Source organism: Pseudophryne corroboree, unplaced genomic scaffold (genome assembly GCF_028390025.1).
Source record: "Pseudophryne corroboree isolate aPseCor3 unplaced genomic scaffold, aPseCor3.hap2 scaffold_451, whole genome shotgun sequence".
Classification (NCBI taxonomy): domain Eukaryota; kingdom Metazoa; phylum Chordata; class Amphibia; order Anura; family Myobatrachidae; genus Pseudophryne; species Pseudophryne corroboree.
Genome location: NW_026970073.1, coordinates 501,176 through 518,189, shown reverse-complemented (window position 1 = coordinate 518,189; position 17,014 = coordinate 501,176). Strand labels below are relative to the sequence as shown.

Sequence of the window (17,014 nt, the reverse complement as noted above, 5' to 3'; positions counted from 1 at the left end):
GTTCTAGCACATGGGTCTTCATCCTGTGGCCCTCCAGCTGCTGTGAAACTACACATCCCAGCATGCCCTGCCACAGTTTTGCTATTAAGGTATGCTAAAACTGAGGCAGGGCATGCTGGGATATGTAGTTCCACAGCAGCTGGAGGGTCGCAGGTTGAAGACCCATGTTCTAGCATGCCTGTTCTATGATGCATGTTCCGTGATGTCACAATCAGCTTGGAATGGGGTGTCTAGCATGCATTTGCTGACTGCCACTTGAGGCAGACACACATCAGGAGATGCAGCATATCGGAGGTCTTCGATGCCTTTCCAGCAAATGCACACCACCAGCTGCTGGTCTGGACACAAAACAATGCCCACAATTGAAGGCTCAAAATGCCCAACTACAGGATTAATGTAAGTAGTGAATTTAGGAATGAGTTTAGAAGTAGGAAATTAAGTTAGTTCACAAGTACATTCAAATTCAGATCTAAAGACTAGGTAGGCCTCACGTCCTGGCAGCACCCAGCATTTAAAAATGCCTTGATTATAGGTAGGGAATTAAATGTAGATAAGAAGTAGACACAAAAGAAGACTCCACAGAGCAATTATCAGGTGTCTTTATCAATTTTTGCATTTAAAAAATCAAGCAATTAGGGAACACAATGTTGCGACAATGTAACCCTATTTGCAAAATAGTACTAAATAAGTTTGTCGATGTAAGACATTTGCAAAGGCGCAAACAAAACACGCTGGAAAATGCAACTGAATCTGTTTTTGGAGGTTAGAATAGATGCAGGATCAAGTAGCTCAATGGGTAGGGTGTTTGATTAGAATTTAACAGGTTATAGGTTTGAATCCTGGGTATGATAGTTTGAGGTGTTATTTAATAAAGTATGTTTATATATTAGTCACACATGGCTTACTTGTACAAATGGCACGTCACCAGTTAGTGCTGACTGCTGATATGCCATTTACACAAACATGCCATGTGTGACTGTATATGCATTTAAGGAGGGCACCCCTGCAATACCACAAACCATTGAGTGCCAAGTATACTAGATATATCTTCATATCTCATGTGCTTTCTCTGAGATCAATCTTGTTATGCCCCTTCCCCACAAGGCATGCGCCTTTTGTCCATATTGCAAAAATGGGGGGGAGGGCATATAATTCTCTGTCACAGGGCACCAAAAAGTCTAGTTATGGCTCTGGTATGCATTATGTAATCTGGCAGACCATCTCTCCAACACTGGCTGGTTGGAATAGAAATCCGGTTATCTATGTGAGCAAATGACCATCAACGATTTACTCTCAAACACTAAAAAATGGACAAAAATGGTCCCCTAAACAAATTGGTTAAATTTTGGGTTTAACCAATTTGTGTAATGACCATTTTTGACCACTTTTCTAGTGTTTGGGAGCAAATGGTTAATTGACATTTGCTCCTATACATTACCAGATTTTCATTCCATCCATCCAGACTGGATAGATAGCCTGACAGATAATTGTGTAGTGTACGCCCAGGATAACTGTTAGTCATGCTTTATTTTATGGCGGCACATAAATGGGTGGACAGATCCAGGGCAAGCACTGCCCACTCATGCATAGTTGTCAACTGATGTGAAGTTCCAGGGGGCAATCTCAGTTATAAAGAGAAGTATCTGGAAATTGTCCCTAGTTAAAAAAAAAAAAATTTGATCAACTCCATTTATTTAGTATGATATCCCAGGTGATAAGATGCCGGCAGTCAGAACAACATACTTTATTAAATAACACATCTCAAACTACCATACCCAGGATTCAAACCTATAACCTGTTGAATTCTAATCAAACACCCTACCTATTGAGCTATTTGATCCTGCATAAAAATTGTGAACATTATATGAAGCTATTGGTACTTTGCAAAAAAAAAGAATCAGCATTACAACGCAGCAGATCCATGCAGTTTGCAGCCACACACTACATGTATCTGCTCAGCCACAATGCTGATTATTTCTTCACAAAGTACAAGGTGAGCTCCAAACAGAATTCTCTAGCTTAGAATTATACCTTTCTTTGCCAAACCTAGAAGTCGGGCCCCCCACCCTGGGATCCCCCAGAGGGAGGCCTGCACCGTCATGCGGCAGGCTTGTCCGTTTTGGAAGCAGGCTGATGGGCAGCCCAGGATTGCTTCAGTCTGGGCTTGGCAGGTCTGGAAACATGAGCTTGCTTTGGGTATGCCTGACCTTGGGTACGCTTTACCTGGAGGATGAAAGGGCCAAGAAAAGTACTTTTAGCCTTCTGCGTGGTAGGAGTCATACTAGGTAGGCAAGCTGTTTTAGCAGTAGCCAGATCAGCTACAATCTTATTGAGGTCTTCTCCAAAAGGAGATTCAACTGAGGCAGCACAAGGGAACTCTCATCTGGGGACAACAACTGCAGGGAGAACACATATTTTCAGATGAACATGGTAGGGCAGAAGGCTGCCTAATACTGAAGCACCCCCAAACAACAAATCAAATGCAACTTACTTGACAGAGATGTGCCTGAGCAAGGGCCCTCCCCAGCCCTAGCCCAAATCATACTTATTTTGCATAGGAGATACCATGGTCATGAAGATTGTTCTCCCAGGGTTAGGTTCATTCATTGCATTCTGGGTATGCTGACCCCTGTGATTTCCCCAAATGTGGGAAACTCGACTGCATTATTTGTGGTAGTGGGGGACTGTGTTTGTGCTTTCCTCTGGTCAGCTCTGGTAAAAGTCAGATTTCTTTGTCTCAGATCTTCCTCTAGCCTTGTTCTTCTTTCGAGAGTTCCCTTGTGCTGCCTCAGTTGGATCTCCTTCACTTGACAGGGGGGTGCCCGAGCAGCGACCCTCCCCAGCTCTAGCCCAACTCCTACTTAGTTGCCAGGTGAGATACTATGATCATGAAGTTGCTTCTCCCAGGGCAAGGCTCACCCATTGCACTCTGGGTGTGCTGCCCCTGCGATTTCCCCAAATGTGGGAAACTTGACTGCATAATTTGAGTTTTCCCTGGTCGGCTCTCATGTAATTCAGATCTCTTTGTCTCAGGTCTCTCTCCAGCCTAGTTTGCTGTCTGGTTCCACTTCTTTTTTCTTGTGCCCCTCCCTTCTATACCCTTGTGCACTATCCTGACTTCTCCTCCCGTCTGCTTACTTTATGCCTCCCAATGCACAATGCAAACTACGGGTAGTGCTGCAGGGCCCACACCCTTTTACTTGCTTTACAGAGCAGCTCTGGAGCTGTTACAGTGCCCAGCTGCTGCAAGAAATCAGCTTGAATGCTTCAGGGGCTGGGGAATGGCCAACATGAGCCCCACACCGAAGGAGGGTGGGTGTGCTTAATGCGAACTAGGGGTCATCCAAGCACCACAAAAGGCCTCCATGCCCTGCACGCTCCTTTTCTCTTTTCATATGCAGACGAGGGTTGAAGCCAACTTTGACCCACTGCTTGGATGACATCACCATATTCAAATCCATCTGCTGCAGGCCATCCCCCAGGAATGCTTGCACTAGTTGTTGCATTTGGTTTGTTGTTTGGGGGTGCTTCAGTATTAGGCAGCCTTCTGCCACCCCATGTTCATCTGAAAATATGTGTTCTCCCTGCAGTTGTTGTCCCCAGATGAGAGTTCCCTTGTGCTGCCTCAGTTGAATCTCCTTTACTTGACAGAGATGTGCCTGAGCAGCGGCCCTCCCCAGCCCTATCCCAAATCATACTTATTTTGCATAGGAGATACTATTGTCATGAAGATTGTTCTCCCAGGGTGAGGTTCATTCATTGCATTCTGGGTATGCTGACCCCTGTGATTTCCCCAAATGTGGGAAACTCGACTGCATTATTTGTGGTAGTGGTGGACTGTGTTTGTGCTTTCCTCTGGTCAGCTCTGGTAAAAGTCAGATTTCTTTGTCTCAGATCTTCCTCTAGCCTTGTTCTTCTTTTGAGAGTTCCCTTGTGCTGCCTCAGTTGGATCTCCTTCACTTGAAAGGTAGTGCCCGAGCAGCGACCCTCCCCAGCTCTAGCCCAACTCCTACTAACCTGCCAGGTGAGATACTATGATCATGAAGGTGCTTCTCCCAGGGCAAGGCTCACCCATTGCACTCTGGGTGTGCTGCCCCTTGCGATTTCCCCAAATGTGGGAAACTTGACTGCATAATTTGTGTTTCCCCTGGACGGCTCTCGTATAATTCAGATCTCTTTGTCTCAGGTCTCTCTCCAGCCTAGTATGCTGTCTGTTTCCACTTCTCTTTTCTTGAGCCCATCCCTTCTATAACCTTGTGCACTATCCTGACTTCTCCTCCCGTCTGCTTACTTTGTGCCTTCCAATGCACAATGCAAACTACAGGTAGTGCTGCAGGGCCCACACCCTTTTACTTGCCTTACAGAGCAGCTCTGGAGCTGTTACAGTACCCAGCTGCTGCAAGAAATCAGCTTGAATGCTTTAGGGGCTGGGGCATGGCCAACATGAGCCCCACACCGAAGGAGGGTGGGGGTGTTTATTGCGAACTAGGGGTCATCCAAGCGTCGCAAAAGGCCGCCATGCCCTGCATATCCCTTTTCTCTTTTCATAAGCAGACGAGGGATGAAGCCAACTTTGACCCACTGCTTGGATGACATCACTTGCTGCCTTTCCAATGAAGCAAGTTTAATTTAGTAATAGGTGAAAAACCATCCCTACAAAGGTGTTAATCAGATACTTGGCTTTGTGGACACTTTTCAGAGAACAAATTTGTTAGCATAAAAATAAAGCCAGAAAATGAAGAGCTGTTTAATCACTCAATTGAATTTTTCTGCAAGCGTATTTCTTTTTCTCTGCAACCCACTGCTAAGTTGTGCTTCCTAGCTGTTCTTTTATAAAATCACTTAATCAAATCTAACTCTGATTACATCAGAGAAGGCCAGGTACCCTACACCATAAGAGGGGGTTTGAAATTTTGACTTGTCTACTTAAAGATCACCAAAATCTGATAACAAGGTAAATTACGTCCCTGGGTAGGATTGAACCACCAACCTTTTGGTTAATAACCGAACACGCTAACTGATTGCGCCACAGAGACACATTGCAAAAGCATATACTGACAAAGGCTAATAAGCATTCATCTAGAACGTTTCCTAGAAAAACTTTAAAAAGTCAATAATCTGGAGAGTTTTTGTAAGATGTTTCTTCCATCAACCAATGAAGAAACACATTGGTACTTTCCCATGATGAGTGAGTGCTTCAGGATCTCTTGCACTTACATGTGCAGCAGAGTACTGCAATGGAAGCATGCTGGGCCCATAACCCAGAGGTAGGCAGATTGAAACTATCCTCTGCTATATGCATTTTTTTTTTGTTAATTAAAGTAATCCAAAACTGGGATTGATATTTTTGCTCTTTTATTTTTACTTAAAGTACAATAACTTTTATTATTTTAATTTGTTTTAATAGTATATTGACAGTATTGTTTTCTTTCAAAAATCCACTTAATTTTCTTTACCCTATTATTCAAATGGTAATTGACAAAAACAAACTACATTGTCACCAGAAGAGCAATACAAAATGTACAAGTGATATATTAAAATCATCTTTCCAGCTTGAATTTCAATGATGCATTGGGGCAACGATTTTGTGAGAAACCTCTTCACCCTTAAATAAAGATTTTCTTAATTCCTTACCTGTGTGCTAATTAGATATCACCTTGTTTTCACATTAAACAGACTTCCACATGAGAAAGCAGCAAGGATGCAGTGGCGTTAATGTTTCCTGGTGTCAACCTGTATTATTTCAGTAGATATTGAAATGAGGATGCATCTTGCTGCCTTTCCAATGAAGCATGTTTAATTTAGTAATAGGTGAAAAACCATCCCTACAAAGGTGTTAATCAGATACTTGGCTTTGTGGACTCTTTTCAGAGAACAAATTTGTTAGCATAAAAATAAAGCCAGAAAATGAAGAGCTGTTTAATCACTCAATTGGATTTTTCTGCCAGCATATTTCTTTTTCTCTGCAACCCACTGCTAAATTGTGCTTCCTAGCTGTTTTTTTTATAAAATCACTTAATCAAATCTAACTGATTACATCAGAGTAGGCCAGGTACCCTACACCATAAGAGAGGGTTTGAAATTTTGACTTGTCTACTTAAATATCACCAAAATCTGATCACAAGGTCAATTACGTCCCTGGGTGGGATTGAACCACCAACTTTTTGGTTAATAGCCGTACACACTAACTGATTGCGCTACAGCGACACTTTGTGAAAGTACATACTGACAAAGGCTAATAAGCATTCATCTAGAACGTTTCCTAGAAAAACTTTAAATAGTCAATAATCTGGAGAGTTTTTGTAAGATGTTTCTTCCATCAACCAATGAAGAAACACATTGGTACTTTCCCATGATGAGTGAGTGCTTCAGGATCTCTTGCACTTACATGTGCAGCAGAGTACTCTAATGGAAGCATGCTGGGTCCATAACCCAGAGGTAGGCAGATTGAAATTATCCTCTGCTATATGCATTTTTTTTTGTTAATTAAAGTAATCCAAAACTGGGATTGATATTTTTGCTCTTTTTATTTTACTTAAAGTACAATAACTTTTACCTTTTTAATTTGTTTTAATAGTATATAGACAGTATTGTTTTCTTTCAAAAATCCACTTAATTTTCTTTACCCGATTATTAAAATGGTAATTGACAAAAACAAACTACATTGTCACCAGAAGAGCAATACAAAATGTACAAGTGATATATTAAAATCATCTTTCCAGCTTGAATTTCAATGATGCATTGGGGCAACGATTTTGTGAGAAACATCTTACCCTTAAATAAAGATTTTCTTAATTCCTTACCTGTGTGCTAATTAGATATCACCTTGTTTTCACATTAAACAGACTTCCACATGAGAAAACAGCAAGGATGCAGTGGCGTTAATGTTTCCTGGTGTCAACCTGTATTATTTCAGTAGATATTGAAATGAGGATGCATCTTGCTGCCTTTCCAATGAAGCAAGTTTAATTTAGTAATAGGTGAAAAACCATCCCTACAAAGATGTTAATCCGATACTTGGCTTTGTGGACACTTTTCAGAGAATAAATTAGTTAGCATAAAAATAAAGCCAGAAAATGAAGAGCTGTTTAATCACTCAATTGGATTTTTCTGCCAGCATATTTCATTTTCTCTGCAAACCACTGCTAAATTGTGCTTCCTAGCTGTTTTTTGATAAAATCACTTAATCAAATCTAACTCTGATTACATCAGAGTAGGCCAGGTAACCTACACCATAAGAGGGGGTTTGAAATTTTGACTTGTCTACTTAAAGATCACCAAAATCTGATGACAAGGTCAATAACATCCCTGGGTGGGATTGAACCACCAACCCTTTGGTTAATAACCAAACACACTAACCGATTGCACCACAGAGACACTTTGCAAAAGTACATACTGACAAAGGCTAATAAGCATTCATCTAGAACGTTTTCCTAGAAAACTTTAAAAAGTCAATAATCTGGAGAGTTTTTGTAAGATGTTTCTTCCATCAACCAATGAAGAAACACATTGGTACTTTCCCATGATGAGTGAGTGCTTCAGAATCTCTTGCACTTACATGTGCAGCAGAGTACTGCAATGGAAGCATGCTGGGCCCCTTAACCCAGAGGTAGGCAGATTGAAACTATCCTCTGCTATATGCATTTTTTTTTTGTTAATTAAAGTAATCCAAAACTGGGATTGATATTTTTGCTCTTTTATTTTTACTTAAAGTACAATAACTTTTACCATTTTAATTTGTTTTAATAGTATATTGACACTATTGTTTTCTTTCAAAAATCCACTTAATTTTCTTTACCCTATTATTAAAATGGTAATTGACAAAAACAAACTACATTGTCACCAGAAGAGCAATACAAAATGTACAAGTGATATATTAAAATCATCTTTCCAGCTTGAATTTCAATGATTCATTGGGGCAACGATTTTGTGAGAAACATCTTCACCCTTAAATAAAGATTTTCTTAATTCCTTACCTGTGTGCTAATTAGATATCACCTTGTTTTCACATTAAACAGACTTCCACATGAGAAAGCAGCAAGGATGCAGTGGCGTTAATGTTTCCTGGTGTCAACCTGTATTATTTCAGTAGATATTGAAATGAGGATGCATCTTGCTGCCTTTCCAATAAAGCAAGTTTAATTTAGCAATAGGTGAAAAACCATCCCTACAAAGATGTTAATCAGATACTTGGCTTTGTGGACACTTTTCAGAGAACAAATTTGTTAGCATAAAAATAAAGCCAGAAAATGAAGAGCTGTTTAATCACTCAATTGGATTTTTTTGCCAGCATATTTCTTTTTCTCTGCAAACCGCTGCTAAATTGTGCTTCCTAGCTGTTTTTATAAAATCACTGAATCAAATCTAACTCTGATTACATCAGAGAAGGCCAGGTACCCTACACCATAACAGGGGTTTTTGAAATTTTGACTTGTCTACTTAAAGATCACCAAAATCTGATAACAAGGTCAATTACATCCCTGGGTGGGATTGAACCACCAACCTTTTGGTTAATAGCCGTACACACTAACTGATTGCGCCACAGCGACACTTTGCAAAAGTACATACTGACAAAGGCTAATAAGCATTCATCTAGAACGTTTCCTAGAAAAACTTTAAATAGTCAATAATCTGGAGAGTTTTTGTAAGATGTTTCTTCCATCAACCAATGAAGAAACACATTGGTACTTTCCCATGATGAGTGAGTACTTCAGGATCTCTTGCAATTACATGTGCAGCAGAGTACTGTAATGGAAGCATGCTGGGTCCATAGCCCAGAGGTAGGCAGATTGAAACTATCCTCTGCTATATGCGTTTTTTTTTGTTAATTAAAGTAATCCAAAACTGGGATTGATATTTTTGCTCTTTTATTTTTACTTAAAGTACAATAACTTTTACCATTTTCATTTGTTTTAATAGTATATTGACAGTATTGTTTTCTTTCAAAAATCCACTTAATTTTCTTTACCCGATTATTAAAATGGTAATAGACAAAAACAAACTACATTGTCACCAGAAGAGCAATACAAAATGTACAAGTGATATATTAAAATCATCTTTCCAGCTTGAATTTCAATGATGCATCGGGGCAACGATTTTGTGAGAAACATCTTCACCCTTAAATAAAGATTTTCTTAATTCCTTACCTGTGTGCTAATTAGATATCACCTTGTTTTCACATTAAACAGACTTCCACATGAGAAAGCAGCAAGGATGCAGTGGCGTTAATGTTTCCTGGTGTCAACCTGTATTATTTCAGTAGATATTCAAATGAGGATGCATCTTGCTGCCTTTCCAATGAAGCAAGTTTAATTTAGTAATAGGTGAAAAACCATCCCTACAAAGGTGTTAATCAGAAACTTGGCTTTGTGGACACTTTTCAGAGAACAAATTTGTTAGCATAAAAATAAAGCCAGAAAATGAAGAGCTGTTTAATCACTCAATTGGATTTTTTTGCCAGCATATTTCTTTTTCTCAGCAACCCATTGCTAAATTGTGCTTCCTAGCTGTTTTTATAAAATCACTGAATCAAATCTAACTCTGATTACATCAGAGAAGGCCAGGTACCCTACACCATAAGAGGGGGTTTGAAATTTTTACTTGTCTACATAAAGATCACCAAAATCTGATAACAAGGTCAATTACATCCCTGGGTGGGATTGAACCACCAACCTTTTGGTTAATAGCCTTACACAGTAACTGATTGCGCCACAGCAACACTTTGCAAAAGTCCATACTGACAAAGGCTAATAAGCATTCATCTAGAACGATTCCTAGAAACATTTTAAAAAGTCAATAATGTGGAGAGTTTTTGTAAGATGTTTCTTCCATCAACCAATGAAGAAACACATTGGTACTTTCCCATGATGAGTGAGTGCTTCAGGATCTCTTGCACTTACATGTGCAGCAGAGTACTGTAATGGAAGCATGCTGGGTCCATAACCCAGAGGTAGGCAGATTGAAACTATCCTCTGCTATATGCATTTTTTTTTTGTTAATTAAAGTAATCCAAAACTGGGATTGATATTTTTGCTCTTTTATTTTTACTTAAAGTACAATAACTTTTACCATTTTAATTTGTTTTAATAGTATATTGACAGTATTGTTTTCTTTCAAAAATCCAATTAATTTTCTTTACCCGATTATTAAAATGGTAATTGACAAAAACAAACTACATTGTCACCAGAAGAGCAATACAAAATGTACAAATGATATATTAAAATCATCTTTCCAGCTTGAATTTAAATGATGCATTGGGGCAACGATTTTGTGAGAAACATCTTCACCCTTAAATAAAGATTTTCTTAATTCCTTACATGTGTGCTAATTAGATATCACCTTGTTTTCACATTAAACAGACTTCCACATGAGAAAGCAGCAAGGATGCAGTGGCGTTAATGTTTCCTGGTGTCAACCTGTATTATTTCAGTAGATATTGAAATGAGGATGCATCTTGTTGCCTTTCCAATGAAGCAAGTTTAATTTAGTAATAGGTGAAAAACCATCCCTACAAAGATGTTAATCAGATACTTGGCTTTGTGGACACTTTTCAGAGAACAAATTTGTTAGCATAAAAATAAAGCCAGAAAATGAAGAGCTATTTAATCACTCAATTGGATTTTTTTGCCAGCATATTTCTTTTTCTCTGCAACCCACTGCTAAATTGTGCTTCCTAGCTGTTTTTATAAAATCACTGAATCAAATCTAACTCTGATTACATCAGAGAAGGCCAGGTATCCTACACCATAACAGGGGTTTTCGAAATTTTGACTTGTCTACATAAAGATCACCAAAATCTGATAACGAGGTCAATTACGTCCCTGGGTGGGATTGAACCACCAACCTTTTGGTTAATAGCCTTACACAGTAACTGATTGCACCACAGCAACACTTTGCAAAAGTCTATACTGACAAAGGCTAATAAGCATTCATCTAGAACGATTCCTAGAAACATTTTAAAAAGTCAATAATGTGGAGAGTTTTTGTAAGATGTTTCTTCCATCAACCAATGAAGAAACACATTGGTACTTTCCCATGATGAGTGAGTGCTTCAGGATCTCTTGCACTTACATGTGCAGCAGAGTACTGTAATGGAAGCATGCTGGGTCCATAACCCAGAGGTAGGCAGATTGAAACTATCCTCTGCTATATGCATTTTTTTTTTGTTAATTAAAGTAATCCAAAACTGGGATTGATATTTTTGCTCTTTTATTTTTACTTAAAGTACAATAACTTTTACCATTTTAATTTGTTTTAATAGTATATTGACAATATTGTTTTCTTTCAAAAATCCACTTAATTTTCTTTACCCGATTATTAAAATGGTAATTGACAAAAACAAACTACATTATCACCAGAAGAGCAATATAAAATGTTCAAGTAATATATTAAAATCATCTTTCCAGCTTGGATTTCAATGATGCATTGGGGCAACGATTTTGTGAGAAACATCTTCACCCTTAAATAAAGATTTTCTTAATTCCTTACCTGTGTGCTAATTAGATATCACCTTGTTTTCACATTAAACAGACTTCCACATGAGAAAACAGCAAAGATGCAGTGGCGTTAATGTTTCATGGTGTCAACCTGTATTATTTCCGTAGATATTGAAATGAGGATGCATCTTGCTGCCTTTCCAATGAAGCAAGTTTAATTTAGTAATAGGTGAAAAACCATCCCTACAAAGATGTTAATCAGATACTTGGCTTTGTGGACACTTTTCAGAGAACAAATTTGTTATCATAAAAATAAAGCCAGAAAATGAAGAGCTGTTTAATCACTCAATTGGATTTTTCTGCCAGCATTTTTCTTTTTCTCTGCAACTCACTGCTAAATTGTGCTTCCTAGCTGTTTTTTTTATAAAATCACTTAATCAAATCTAACTCTGATTACATCAGAGAAGGCCAGGTACCCTACACCATAAGAGGGGGTTTGCAATTTTGACTTGTCTACTTAAATATCACCAAAATCTGATCACAAGGTCAATCACGTCCCTGGGTGGGATTGAACCACCAACCTTTTGATTAATAGCTGAACACACTAACCGATTGCGCCACAGACACACTTTGCAAAAAGTAAATACTGACAAAGACTAATAAGCATTCATCTAGAACGTTTCCTAGAAAAACTTTAAAAAGTCAATAATCTGGAGAGTTTTTGTAAGATGTTTCTTCCAGCAACCAATGAAGAAACACATTGGTACTTTCGCATGATGAGTGAGTGCTTCAGGATCTCTTGCACTTACATGTGCAGCAGAGTACTGTAATGGAAGCATGCTGGGTCCATAACCCAGAGGTAGGCAGATTGAAACTATCCTTTGCTATATGCATTTTTTTTTGTTCATTAAAGTAATCCAAAACTGGGATTGATATTTTAGCTTTTATTTTTACTTAAAGTACAATAACTTTTACCATTTTAATTTGTTTTAATAGTATATTGACAGTATTGTTTTCTTTCAAAAATCCACTTAATTTTCTTTACCCTATTATTAAAATGGTAATTGACAAAAACAAACTACATTGTCACCAGAAGAGCAATACAAAATGTACAAGTGATATATTAAAATCATCTTTCCAGCTTGAATTTCAATGATGCATTGGGGCAACGATTTTGTGAGAAACATCTTCACCCTTAAATAAAGATTTTCTTAATTCCTTACCTGTGTGCTAATTAGATATCACCTTGTTTTCACATTAAACAGACTTCCACATGAGAAAGCAGCAAGGATGCAGTGGCGTTAATGTTTCCTGGTGTCAACCTGTATTATTTCAGTAGATATTGAAATGAGGATGCATCTTGCTGCCTTTCCAATGAAGCAAGTTTAATTTAGTAATAGGTGAAAAACCATCCCTACAAAGATGTTAATCAGATATTTGGCTTTGTGGACACTTTTCAGAGAACAAATTTGTTAGCATAAAAGTAAAGCCAGAAAATGAAGAGCTGTTTAATCACTCAATTGGATTTTTTTGCCAGCATATTTCTTTTTCTCTGCAAACCACTGCTAAATTGTGCTTCCTAGCTGTTTTTATAAAATCACTGAATCAAATCTAACTCTGATTACATCAGAGAAGGCCAGGTACCCTACACCAGGCCTGGCCAACCTGTGGCTCTCCACATGTTGTGAAACTACACATCCCAGCATGCCCTGCTATCGTTTTAGCATTCCCTAATAGCAAAACTGTGGCAAGGCATGATGGGACTTGTAGTTTTACAACAGCTGGAGAGCCACAGGTTGGCCAGGCCTGCCCTACACCATAAGAGGGGTTTTTGAAATTTTGACTTGTCTACTTAAAGATCACCAAAATCTGATAACAAGGTCAATTACGTCCCTGGGTGGGATTGAACCACCAACCTTTTGGTTAATAGCCGTACACACTAACTGATTGCGCCACAGCGACACTTTGCAAAAGTATATACTGACAAAGGCTGATAAGCATTCATCTAGAACGTTTCCAAGAAAAACTTTAAATAGTCAATAATCTGGAGAGTTTTTGTAAGATGTTTCTTCCATCAACCAATGAAGAAACACATTGGTACTTTCCCATGATGAGTGAGTGCTTCAGGATCTCTTGCAATTACATGTGCAGCAGAGTACTGTAATGGAAGCATGCTGGGTCCATAGCCCAGAGGTAGGCAGATTGAAACTATCCTCTGCTATATGCATTTTTTTTTGTTAATTAAAGTAATCCAAAACTGGGATTGATATTTTTGCTCTTTTATTTTTACTTAAAGTACAATAACTTTTACCATTTTAATTTGTTTTAATAGTATATTGACAGTATTGTTTTCTTTCAAAAATCCACTTAATTTTCTTTACCCGATTATTAAAATGGTAATTGACAAAAATAAACTGATGAGGATACTACTGCAGTCTTTGTTTCGTCTGTACCCGCTGAAAGAGCAGCAAAAGGTGGAGATCTTGATGGGACAGTTGAAAGGGCTTGCACTTAGAGAGGTTACTTCCTGGCCTACTGAAGAGAAGAAGACTGTGGACCAGATCCTCAACAGGCTTGCTACCACATTTGACACAAGGACAGTGTCAGAACTTAAAATGCACTTCTTTGCTCGAAAGCAACAACCAGGAGAGTCACTACGGGGCTATGCCCTCAGCTTTCAGGAAGCACTCAGAGATGTTCAGCAAGCAGACCCTGAGGAAGTGCATGACAAAGAGAAAATGTAATTGGACCAGTTCACTGAAGGTGCAAGGGGCGAATTTGTAAAAACTCAGCTGCGACTATTGAGATTGCAGAAGCCTGGAAGCACATTCCTGGATTTTAAAGAGGCTGCGATTAAAGTTCTAGGCTCCAGTCTTACTTCAGGGGCTGTTCCACAAGAGTCTATTCCAGAGATGCCACGGTATCAAGAGAATTCTGATGCCCAGGAGTCAAGTTTTAAAGGAGCTACTTACCCACCTACAGTAAAAGGAGTGACAGTGCCATGTTCAAAGACATGCATATTTGACTCTTCTAGTGAGTTACGAAGTCTGCTGGCTGAACTGACACGTGGTGTGACAGAGATGCGCAGAGACCTGCAGATTCTGAAGAGACAGCAGGCACTGCTCCATGAAGAAATGGAATGGTGCCAGGAGAGGAGACCACTGAACAGTTCCCAATGGGACCTACATAGAAACAGGGAGACACTTTTTTCCAACCACTTTGCCTCCCAAAGGCGACCCATTTTTCAAAGCTGTGAAGGAAGCGGACAAATTAAGAGAGAATTTGAGCAGCCAGATCATTTAAACTCCAAATTCATGTGGTTAACCCGTTATGTTAGCCAATGCCCGGTGGTTCAAGTTTGCATCAATGGAGTCTCAATGCCCACTCTCTTAGACACTGGATCACAAGTGACCACAATACAAGCAACACAGTTTGAGCAGCATTGGACTGAGGAACAGATGTTTCCGTCAACTTCCACATTGATAAACCCGATTGCAAGCAATGGGCACTGCATCCCTTGCAAAGGATACTGGGAAGCTGAAATTCAAATCGGACGAACAGTGCTACCACAGCAAGGCATCACCACTGCCCAAGATGATGGATTGCCTCCAGTGATAGTGGGCATGAATGTGTTGCGGAACTGCTGTGAGGAGCTCGTAGCAGCACTCCAAGGAGAGTTTCAAACTGACAAGCTCCAGGAGAAACAAGGCCTTCAACCTGGGATAGCCAAACAAAAGGGAAGAATGATAACAGAATTATCTGTAAGAGAGGAACATGAAAAAAATAAGGCTAGCCAAATAATGATAGAAATGCCCATCTCCAGTGTCCAGATTATCCGAAAGAATGCTTCAATGTTAGGCATGAATAATATAGCATCCAGTTCTAGAAACTGTGAGCAACCTATTCAAGGAACCAGTTTTGACCACCTGCAAGATAAAAGTCAGATGATAAGACACCTCAAAGCCTTACTGAAGATTGGGAAATACCTGACCAAGCGACAAAGGCAAGAATCCTCGCCAGAACTCCTGAAGTTGTTGAGACAGCGAGAAAGGCTGTTTGAAGAGAAAGGACAGTTGGTTCGATGTAGTGTGGATCCTAATACTCATTATAGGATCAGTCAACTTGTAATTCCAAGACAAAGTGCTTGTTATGTGCTTGAAGAATATCACGACAAGTCAGGTCACCCTGGGTGCAAAAGGATGGAAACAAGCATCTGGAAAAAGTTCTTTTGGGTTGAAATGAGGGAAGACATCAAGAGATGGTGCCGAAACTGTCCAACCTGTTCTGTAAGAAGAACCTTGCTGCCTCTTTCTCTCCAGAATCCATTGTCCCAAACCAGCTGTGATACTGAATCCCAAGATGGAATGGAAGAGGCTCATAAAATGTATTTACAGCAGACTAAGGTGGTTTGTCACCGACAAGGAGGCAAGAAGACTAGGGCTTGCAAAACAGAAAACCACCATAGTCAGCTGCAGTTTTGTACAGCATGTCCCAAAGACAGTTTAGAAAGAGTTCAATACTCATCCATGGCAGGGGGGTTGAGGTTTCCTAGACAAACTTTTCAAGACCATATACTGTCCAGATTTCAACCGATTGCTCCAGGAGCATGTGTTAATGTACTATAGCACAAAAGGAATTATACCTATCAGATACTGATGTTAAAAATGTTGATAAATGTTAATGTTTCAGACATAATCTGTGTTCACTAATGAATGTGACTGGATATAGTGAGAAGTTTATATAGGGATAAAACCAAAATGCGTGAGGACACGCATGTTTTGGGGGGGGGGCACGTGTGATATCCCATAACAACAAGGACATTTTTGACAACAGTGTAGTTGCCTGTGCCATTTTAAATAAAGTTTATTTAAAAGAAAATTGAACAGCAGTTTGAGAAGTCAGTTGGAGCCATGGTGAGGAAAGAGCTGGCGACGCCATTACGCAGAGATGAGCAGCTGAGAGAGGGGAGACAAATAAGCTGAAAATTGCATGAGAGAGTAAGCAGTAGTGCAAAATACAGCAGTGGAAGTGCAGCAATTAACAAGTAAGAACGCCATGACACTCTCAGCCAAGAGAGTGCACAGCAAGTGTCAGAGACAGGAGAGTATAAAGCCTTTATACCAATGCTGACTGGCCTACATCTGAGGGGAAACTGCCTCAGAAACATCTATTGACTGGGTGAGATAAATCCATATTTATACTGAAACCTACTCCACTGCAAAGGACATTATCCTATATTTACTATACCTATGCAGCGATTTACATGGGAAGCAGCTCCAGTTTGTTTTAAACAATCATCTTTACTACACAGAGCTACAATATTTTGTTCACAGCTAAAGGAGACAATAGCTGCATATAACTATGTAACAACATAACCGGGCCCCAACGTGCACATAGAGACTCCCTGCAGTGACACCAATGTTATCTGGGACTTAAATATTGTCTGCATAAGTTGATTTCTATTACTAAGCAACATAGTATTAATCTCAGATTTAGTTATATTACCATTTGTGTAATGACTTAAAGTGTATATGGTGTCTGTGTTTAAGTTGCTTGAATCGAATCTTTCCCTTCCCTAC

At 39.3% G+C, this 17,014-nt stretch overlaps 4 non-coding genes across 4 annotated transcripts; all 4 read left to right on the top strand.

Moving 5' to 3' along the window:
* Positions 1-2,541: 2,541 nt before the first annotated feature.
* On the top strand, positions 2,542-2,705 carry LOC135027013 (U1 spliceosomal RNA). The gene has a single exon (XR_010223555.1). It is a non-coding gene; the product is annotated as a U1 spliceosomal RNA (small nuclear RNA).
* A 152-nt stretch (positions 2,706-2,857) lies between these two features.
* Positions 2,858-3,020, top strand: LOC135026980 (U1 spliceosomal RNA). The gene has a single exon (XR_010223529.1). It is a non-coding gene; the product is annotated as a U1 spliceosomal RNA (small nuclear RNA).
* A 674-nt stretch (positions 3,021-3,694) lies between these two features.
* Positions 3,695-3,858, top strand: LOC135027037 (U1 spliceosomal RNA). Its single transcript, XR_010223578.1, has one exon. It is a non-coding gene; the product is annotated as a U1 spliceosomal RNA (small nuclear RNA).
* Positions 3,859-4,009: 151 nt separating this feature from the next.
* On the top strand, positions 4,010-4,173 carry LOC135026914 (U1 spliceosomal RNA). Its single transcript, XR_010223476.1, has one exon. It is a non-coding gene; the product is annotated as a U1 spliceosomal RNA (small nuclear RNA).
* The last annotated feature ends 12,841 nt before the right edge of the window (positions 4,174-17,014 follow it).